The sequence below is a fragment of the Neovison vison genome, chromosome 1 (assembly GCF_020171115.1).
Source record: "Neovison vison isolate M4711 chromosome 1, ASM_NN_V1, whole genome shotgun sequence".
NCBI lineage: Eukaryota > Metazoa > Chordata > Mammalia > Carnivora > Mustelidae > Neogale > Neogale vison.
This window is the reverse complement of record NC_058091.1, coordinates 240,791,716-240,800,256: the sequence shown is the minus strand read 5'-3', so window position 1 is coordinate 240,800,256 and position 8,541 is coordinate 240,791,716. Positions and strand designations below refer to the sequence as shown.

At 43.8% G+C, this 8,541-nt stretch overlaps 1 non-coding gene across 1 annotated transcript; it reads left to right on the top strand.

Moving 5' to 3' along the window:
• Positions 1-7,052: 7,052 nt before the first annotated feature.
• On the top strand, positions 7,053-7,156 carry LOC122897632. Its single transcript, XR_006382575.1, has one exon. It is a non-coding gene; the product is annotated as a U6 spliceosomal RNA (small nuclear RNA).
• The last annotated feature ends 1,385 nt before the right edge of the window (positions 7,157-8,541 follow it).

Below are 8,541 nucleotides of genomic sequence, written 5' to 3'. Positions count from 1 at the left end.
TAAAAATTGTATTATAAAGTCAACTTTATTACACTGTAATATACAGTATGTGAGGCAGAATTGTTTTTTTCGTTACACAAATGATGTACACTTTATACTTGTTTTAATAAGAACAAAAAGCATGATTTGTTAGCAAATACAAAAATTGCATTGTATCATACCCCTGTGTATATTTTCTTTTTTCCTTTTCGTTTCTTTTTTTTTTTTTTTTTTTTTTGGTCAGAGAGCCCTCACATGCAGAAGCAGGGGGAGCAGATGGCCATGAGAGAAGTAGACTCCCTGCTGAGCAAGGAGCCTTCTATGGGACTTGATACCAGGACCCTGGAATCATGACCTGAGCCAAAGGTGGACACTTGACTGACAGAGCCAACCAGGAGTCCCACCCATGTGTATATATATTGAATATAAACTGGATATATACTGACATAGAAAGAGATGTGATTGTTTATGGCCTTATAAATGGTCAAATAATGCTTTCATGACTTCTTTAGAATTCTTACATTTTTCCCTTTAAAATATCACGTTTTTTAAAATGGTATATGATTTTATAAATTTTTTTAATATTTTATTTATTTATTTGACAGAGAGAGATCACAAGCAGGCAGAGAGGCAGGCAGAGAGAGAGGAGGAAGCAGGCTCCCTGCTGAGCAGAGCGCCCGATGCGGGCCTTGATTCCAGGACCCTGAGATGATGACCTGAGCCGAAGGCAGCGGCTTAACCCACTGAGCCACCCAGGCGCCCTGATTTTATAAATTTTTATGTCTTCTTTTTAAACAATAATATAGAGAAGATTTCAAATGCTTTGGCAAGACAACACATTTTGGGCGCAATCAGTCTTTTGTCCCAATAAATGAAAACCTAAATTGGATAGAATTGTCATACATTTTTTACACAATAATTAAGGCCATAGTCGTTCTAGTAGTATCATTACCTTGTATTGTTTTTTAATGTAATGTCATATAATATTTATTCCTATACGATCCCTCCTCTCCCAGTCCCTTCTATTACATGGATTTTGTAGATTTAAAAGATTTTATTTATTTCTTTGAGAGAGAAACAGTGTGAGAGAGAGGACAAGTGGGAGGATAGGGCACAGAGGGAGAGGGAGAAGCAGACTCCCGTGTCGCTCCATCCCAGAACCCTGGATCATGATCAGAGCCCAAGGAAGATGCTTAACTGAATGAGCCACCCAAGTGCCCCCATAGCTTTCTATTTTTCTAAAATTTTATTTATTTAATGTATTTATTTGACAGAGAAAAAGAGCACAAGCAGGGGGAGAGGCAGAGGAAGAAGACCTTAGGATCATGACTTGAGCCGAAGGCAGACACTTAACTGGCTGAGACCCCCCAGGCATCCCTGCCTCTGATAATTTTTAATTGAAAATTGGAACTCAGACTGCCTCAGTGCAAGTCAGAGGAAAGAAAACAATCTCTGTTTTTATTATTTTTTTTAAGATTTTATTTATTTATTTGACAGACAGAGATGACAAGTAGGCAGAGAAGCAGGCAGAGAGAGAGGGGGAAGCAGGCTCCCCGCCGAGCAGAGAGCCCAATGCGGGGCTCGATCCCAGGACCCTGAGACCATGGCCTGAGCTGAAGGCAGAGGCTTCAACCCACTGAACCACCCAGGCGCCCCCAATCTCTGTTTTTAAACAGTACATGAGAAGCGTCTGGGTGGCTCAGACTCAGCAGGGAGTCTACTTCTCCCTTTCCCCCTCTCGCTGCTTGTGTTCCTTCTTCTGCTGTGTCTGTCTCTGTCAAATAAATAAATAAAATCTTAAAACTAAAACAAGCTAGGGTTGCCTGGGTGGCTCAGTGGGTTGAGTGTCTGCCTTCAGCTGGGGTGGTGATCTCGGGGTCCTGGGATTGAGCTCCACATCAGGCTCTATGCTCAGCAGGGAGCCTGCTTTGCCCCCCTCCCCCACTGCCTGCCTCTCTGCTTACTTGTGATCTTTCTGTGTCAAATAAATAGCTAAAATCTTAAAAAAAAAAAAACCACCTAAAACAAACTAAACAGCACCTGAATGAAAAGATAGTGATGTGATGAGGAATTAAGAAGTCACAATTATGGTTGGGATGCACAAGCTCCTCTCCCATTGGAAGCCTATTAACCCCTTCCAGAAACCAAAGTCAGAGACCTCAGTCTCTCATTATCTCACCTACTTCGGAACAAGGACTCTCCCCTCTGCATAATATTCGACAGATAGCTTGAATGGGAGAAGAGGTGAGAGGACCCCAGAGTTTGATCCCTTCCCTACAGTCAGAGATTCTGCTTTCATTTTATGAGTCCCACTGTGTCTACTTACTGGTCAGGATGCCTCCTTCTAAGTGTGCACAAGGACACATCGCCAAGCCAACCCAGCAGGCAACCTTCAAGCTCACAGGATGGGTCTCAGAGAGCAGAGCTGCACTCAACATCCTGATGCCCAGTGGCCTCAACCAGGGGCTCAGACCTAGGAAGGGAGATGACCCTAGAACTTCATTTCCTCCAAGGAGATTAGTATCCTAGGCTTAACAACACAAAGCAGGAAGGTGCTTGTTGCCACCTAGTGAGTACTTGATAAACACTTGACGAACTGGATATAGAGCTTAAGAGAAACTGTAGAGGTACACAGCTGCCTTTGATACCCCTGCTGAAAAGAAAATTACCCTGTCAGTGAAGAAGAAAAGGAGAGAGGGAGAGAAAGATTTTAACACATCTCTTGGCTGATTCTTGTGTACTTTAACTGTCTTTTCTTTTGATTCTCACAATAGCCCTCTGTGATAGATTACCAACCATCAGTATCATTGCCCTTCATTTGATGGCTGGAGAGTTTTAGTGACTACTGCTGGTATATAACAGAACCACTATTTGAACCCATGTCTCTCTGATTCTCGCGGTCATGTGCATTTCCGTTATAACACAGAGTTCTTCTGTCAGAGAAGAAATTATTTTAAAATGGGGTCCCTGAGTGGCTCAGTGGGTTAGGCCTCTGCCTTCAGCTCGGGTCATGATCTCAGGGTGCTGGGATTGAGCCCTGCATCGGGCTCTCTGCTCAGCAGGGAGCCTGCTTCCCCCGCTCTCTCTCTCTGCCTTCCTCTCTGCCTACTTGTAATCTCTGTCTGTCAAATAAATAAATAAAATCTTTAAAAAATAATAAAAATAATATAGAGTGCCTGGGTGGCTCAGATGGTTAAGCATCTGCCCTTGGTTCAGGTCATTATCCCAGGGTCCTGGGATCAAGTCCCACATTGGGATCCTTGCTCCTTGGGAAGTCTGCTTCTCCCTCTGCCTCTCTCTCTCTCTCTCTCTCTCTCATGAATAAATAAATATAATCTTTAAAAGTAATAAGAAAATAAAATAATAAGGTAAACAAAAATAGCTTCTGTTTAGGGACTTACTACTATGCCAAAGTCTGTTAAGATTTTACATAGATTATCTCATTTGATCCCTACGCAAACATTACCTCATTAAATCTCACAGCAAGCCAGTAAAGTGGGTATTGTTCTTACTATTTCTATTTTATAGATAGATATGCTGAAGTCCATAGAATTAAGTATCTTACTCTAGGTTTCATAGCGATTAAATGTCAGAGGGCACAAAGAAAAAAATTCTTTTTTTTTAAGATTTTATTTATTTGTCAGAGAGAGAAAGAGAGTGAGCACAAGCAGGGGGAAGGGCAGGCAGAGCAGACAGAGCAGGTAAGCAGGCAGAGGGAGAGGCAGGCTCCATGCTGAGCAGGGAACCCAATGCAGGACTCAATCCCAGGACACTGGGATCATGATCTGAACTGAAGGCAGACATTCAACTGACTGAGCCACCCAGGTGTCCCGAAAAAAAATTATTTAAAAGGAACAGAATGGAAGAAAAGAATGTACAAAAGAAGGAAAGGAAAGGAGAAAAAGCAAAGGGATAGAAGGCGGGGAAGGAAAGAGAGCTGATGACAGTGTAAGTGTGTCCATAGGGTGGGGGGGCTTCTACAGAACCCGTATGTAATGTTTTCTCCTAATCTGAGTAGTGGGTCATGAGTGTTTCTTTTAATATTATTCTTTAAACTGGGGGCATCTGGGTGGCTCAGATGGTTAGGCATCTGCCTTCAGCTGAGGTGAGGCTCTCCAAGTCCTGGGATTGAGTTCCCTTGAGGTTCCCTGCTCAGAGCCTGCTTGTGCTCCCTCTGTTTCTCTTTCTCTCAAATGAATAAATAAAATCTTTAAAATATATATATTATATATATATTATAATAATATAATAAATGAATAAATAAAATATTTAAAAATATATATTATTATTATTTAAACTGTACTTATATACTGTATGCTGTGTATAAGCACGCTTAGGCACTATATGTGATATAAATATATGTTTCACAATTAAGAATAAGAAGGGAAGTATTCCAAGAAGAATAAGAAGTTGCTAAATACAACGAAACCCTGAAATACAATAACCTAGGCCCTAATCCCACACTCGTCACGTGAGACAGCATCAGTAGCAACTTCATCTAGTCACGTGCTGTGCCACTTACAGCTTACCGGCTGCCCTTGGGGTGTGTAATACCGTGAAGGATGATGACACACCTGAGGTCTCTCCTGGAAAAATCCGCTGTGTTCCCTGCTGTGATGCAGGCTCCGGCCAACAGATGGAGCCATTTCCTCCCTACCCTCTCTTCAAACTGCTTATGAGGAAAAGCTGTTGCTCAAAACTGTGTGGTCCAGGGATGGGAGGACTGTGGCCATCACCAGACACCAGAGGCTAAAGAAAGGCGAGGGTTGACTACTGCCAAGAAGAATTTATTATATCTAAACCTGGTGAGGACTGAAAGAACAGTCAGTTCCAGCAGAGTTTGGGCCATATCAACCTTATAGGGGCCAGATAACTCTTTGTTGGGGCTAGGGGAGGTGTGTCCTGTGCATTGTAAGATGTTTCATGTCTCTGGCTTCCATCCACTAGATGCTAGAAGCATGCCCCTACCCCCAGCTGTGACAACCAAAACTGTCTCAAAGATGGTCAAATGGCCTGGAGGCAGAGGACCCAAATCACTTCTAGTTGAGAACCACAGGTTCACACCCAGTGGTGGTGTTGGGACACAGTGGCCTATATAGAATGGAGTCCTGGTGACCTTTGCGGAATGTACTCTGTCCTAAAAACCCAGTTTCCAATGCTCTGGAGTTGGAGGAAGGCCTTTAAAATAAGGTAACTAACACCCCTCACCTAATAAGTAAGAAAAGCTAAGAGGGTCTCAAAGAAAAGGGGGGGAGGGGAGAATGAATATGGAGTTGAAACCCTTATAGTTAGGACTGGACTGTGACAGTGGAGGTTATTTTTATCCTCCACTTTTTTTTTTTTTAAGAATTTATTTGTTTATTTGACAGATAGATATCACAAGTAGTCAGAGAAGCAGGCAGAGAGAGAGGAAGGGAAGCAGGAAGCAGGCTCCCCACTGAGCAGAGAGCCCAATGTGGGGCTCAGTCCCAGGACCCTGGGGTCATGATCAGAGCCAAAGGCAGAGGCTTTAACCCACTGAGCCACCCAGGCGCCCCTTTATCCCCACTTTAAAGATTAAAAAAGGAAGAAAGAGGAGCACCTGGGTGGCTCAGTCATTAAGCATCTACCTTTGGCTGCGGTCATGATCCCAGGGTCCTGGTATCAAGCCTTGCATTGAGCTCCTTGCTCAGCAGGAATCCTGCTTCTCCCTCTCCCACTCTGCCTGCTTGTGTTTCCTTTCTCACTGGTTTCTCTCTGTCAAGTAAATAAACAAAATCTTAAAAATAAATAAATAAAAAGAAAGAAAGAAAATCTGAGGCTCAGAGAGATCAAGCAAATTGCCCAAGGTCAAACAGTTAGGAAGGGATAGAATTGGGATTCAAACCTAGGACTATCTACCAAAACTTATGCTGCAATTTTGGAACTCCAAGAATCTTATCTTTCATTTATTCATTTTTTAAATTCATTCATCCATGCATGTGTTCACTTACAACCATTTAATTAGCTCTCACTTCATGCCAAGCTCTGGGAATAGAGTGATGAATGAGACAGTCAGTCCTCACATTCATTGAAGTTGTCTAGTGGGGGGATAAAAACGATAAATAAACGATCACACAAGGAATTATATAACAGTTATGATAAGAGCAGTGGAAGAAAAGCTTACAGAGCTGTCTGTACTAGCTCTCCCTGGGTATGTGCCTTTTTGCAATATGACTTTTTTTTTTTTAAGATTTTATTTTATTTATTTGAGAGAGAGAGACAGTGAGAGAGAGCATGAGCGAGGAGAAGGTCAGAGGGAGAAGCAGACTCCCCATGGAGCTGGGAGCCTGATGTGGGACTCGATCCCGGGACTCCAGGATCACGCCCTGAGCCGGAGGCAGTTGTTTAACCAACTGCGCCACCCAGGCGTCCCTGCAATATGACTTTTGTTTTTTAAGATTTTATTTATCTATTTGTCAGAGAGAGAGCACAAGCGGGGGGGCAGCTAGCTAAGGGAGAAGAAGGCTCCCCACTGAGCAAGGAGCCCGATGTTGAGCAGGGAGCCCGATGCTGAGCAATAGATACAATGAAAGAGACATTGTTATGTGACTTCTAAGCCTTGGCCTCTAAGGACCCTGTAGCTTCTACTGCCAACCTCTTATTGCCTGAAAACCACTATGTAGGAAACCCCCAGTTTAGCCTCCTCGCTGTCCCAGACATTCCACCTGTCCCGGCTGTTCCCAGCATTCTAGCTGAGGCTCCTGACATATGAGCGAGGCTATCCAGGAAGAGCTAGCACCCAGTCAACCCAACAACTGATGGCAGCTGCACTTTGCCAGGTCACCCCAGGCAAGATGGAGCCCAGTCAAAATCACAGAAGTATGAGCATATGCATCGTTGAAGGTGGTTTGTTACCCAGACAAAGAAAAGCCATTCAAAGCCCTACCCTGGTGTGGGGTTGGGGCGTGGGTTTTAGGGTGGCTTCCTTGAAAACATCAGATTCAATCTGAGACCTGGGAGTAAGTAGGTGTCAGCTGGGAGAGAGTGGGAGAAGAGTACCCAAGTGACATAGACACCAGTTTGAAGGCCTTGAACTAAAAATGAACTGTGGAGTGCTCACTTTGGCAGCACATATACTAAAATTGGAACAATACAGAGATTAGCATGGTCCCTGTGCAAGGATGACGTACAAATTCGTGAAGCGTTCCATATTTTTTGGTGCAAAAACAATGAATACTGTTACACTGAAAAGAAATTTTTTAAAATTACCTATATATATATATATTTTTTTAAAGATTTTATTTATCAGAGAGAGTGAGGGGGAGAGAGCAAGCACAGGCAGACAGAATGGCAGGCAGAGGCAGAGGGAGAAGCAGGCTCCCTGCTGAGCAAGGAGCCCGATGTGGGACTCGATCCCAGAACGCTGGGATCCTGACCTGAGCTGAAGGCAGCTGCTTAACCAACTGAGCCACCCAGGCGTCCCTAAAATTACCTATATTTTAAAACTTCCATCTTAAAAAAAAAAAAAAAAGAACTGTGGATGTATGAGGACCTAAGCAAGGAATGGGCAGCACAAGATGGTGTGAAGAGAGAGGTGAGCTCAACACTGTAAGCAATGACCAACGTGTGGAGTGCTTTACTGACTACACACTGCCCATCTCCAACCCCAGATCTACTTTTTATAACATTCTGGATACACCCACAGCCTGTTCCAAGCATGTAAATTTCACATACCCTATATGTTGAAGAATTAAAAAGTTGAAAATATAGATGGACATTAACCTGGCTCCCAGAAGCTGGGGAAAGGTTGAGTCACAGTCTTCTGGGGATGAACAATATGAAGATGACAAGGCAGCCTGAGCACAGGGGGAAAAAATGTGTTTTTAATAGCTGTGATGACCATCTAAGCTATTATGGCCGCCACTTTCACTGATCTAAGCTCATTCTTAAATGGAAATTTACTTGAAAAGCCCTTTCTTTGCATAATGGAAAGACAGGCTTGTCTAATTCCATTTCCCCAAGGTAATAGCCCCAGGGTGTAATGGGATGCCTGGCTACCAGTCCTGATTTTCAGGGGCTCCCTGGGTAACCCCCTTCTCCATGTCCTTTATCCCTGACTCAGGAAAGTCCCCCTAAGGATGCCTCACCTCCAAGGTCACTGCTGAGAACTGTAGGGAAGAGGGAGAATTGATGGGACTGACATCACTGTGTTGTTCATTCTCCTAGGGAAGATGATCCAGCAGGAGCTCCCTCAGCAGGGGTACCGTGCTGAGCCTGATGGCCGCAGACTTCCCATTAGGCAGGCTTTCCCAAGGACAGCTGCAAGATCCCACAGCCGGGCCATGGGAGGAGGGCATGCTGGGTGTGGCTCCATGCTTATGGAACCTGGACGCTCCTGCCTTTTCTCCTGTTGGGAAGAGGGTCCTACCGCTCGGCCCTACCAAAGAGGGTGGGGTTTTTTAACTATAAAAGTGAATATTTGCGCAGAACAACACAAGGGGTCACAAAAAAATTATACATTTAAGAAAACTGACAAATCCCCAAAGCATGACAAAATCCAGGGAGGAAAAACCATATGCATTTATTAATTAACTGCCTGAC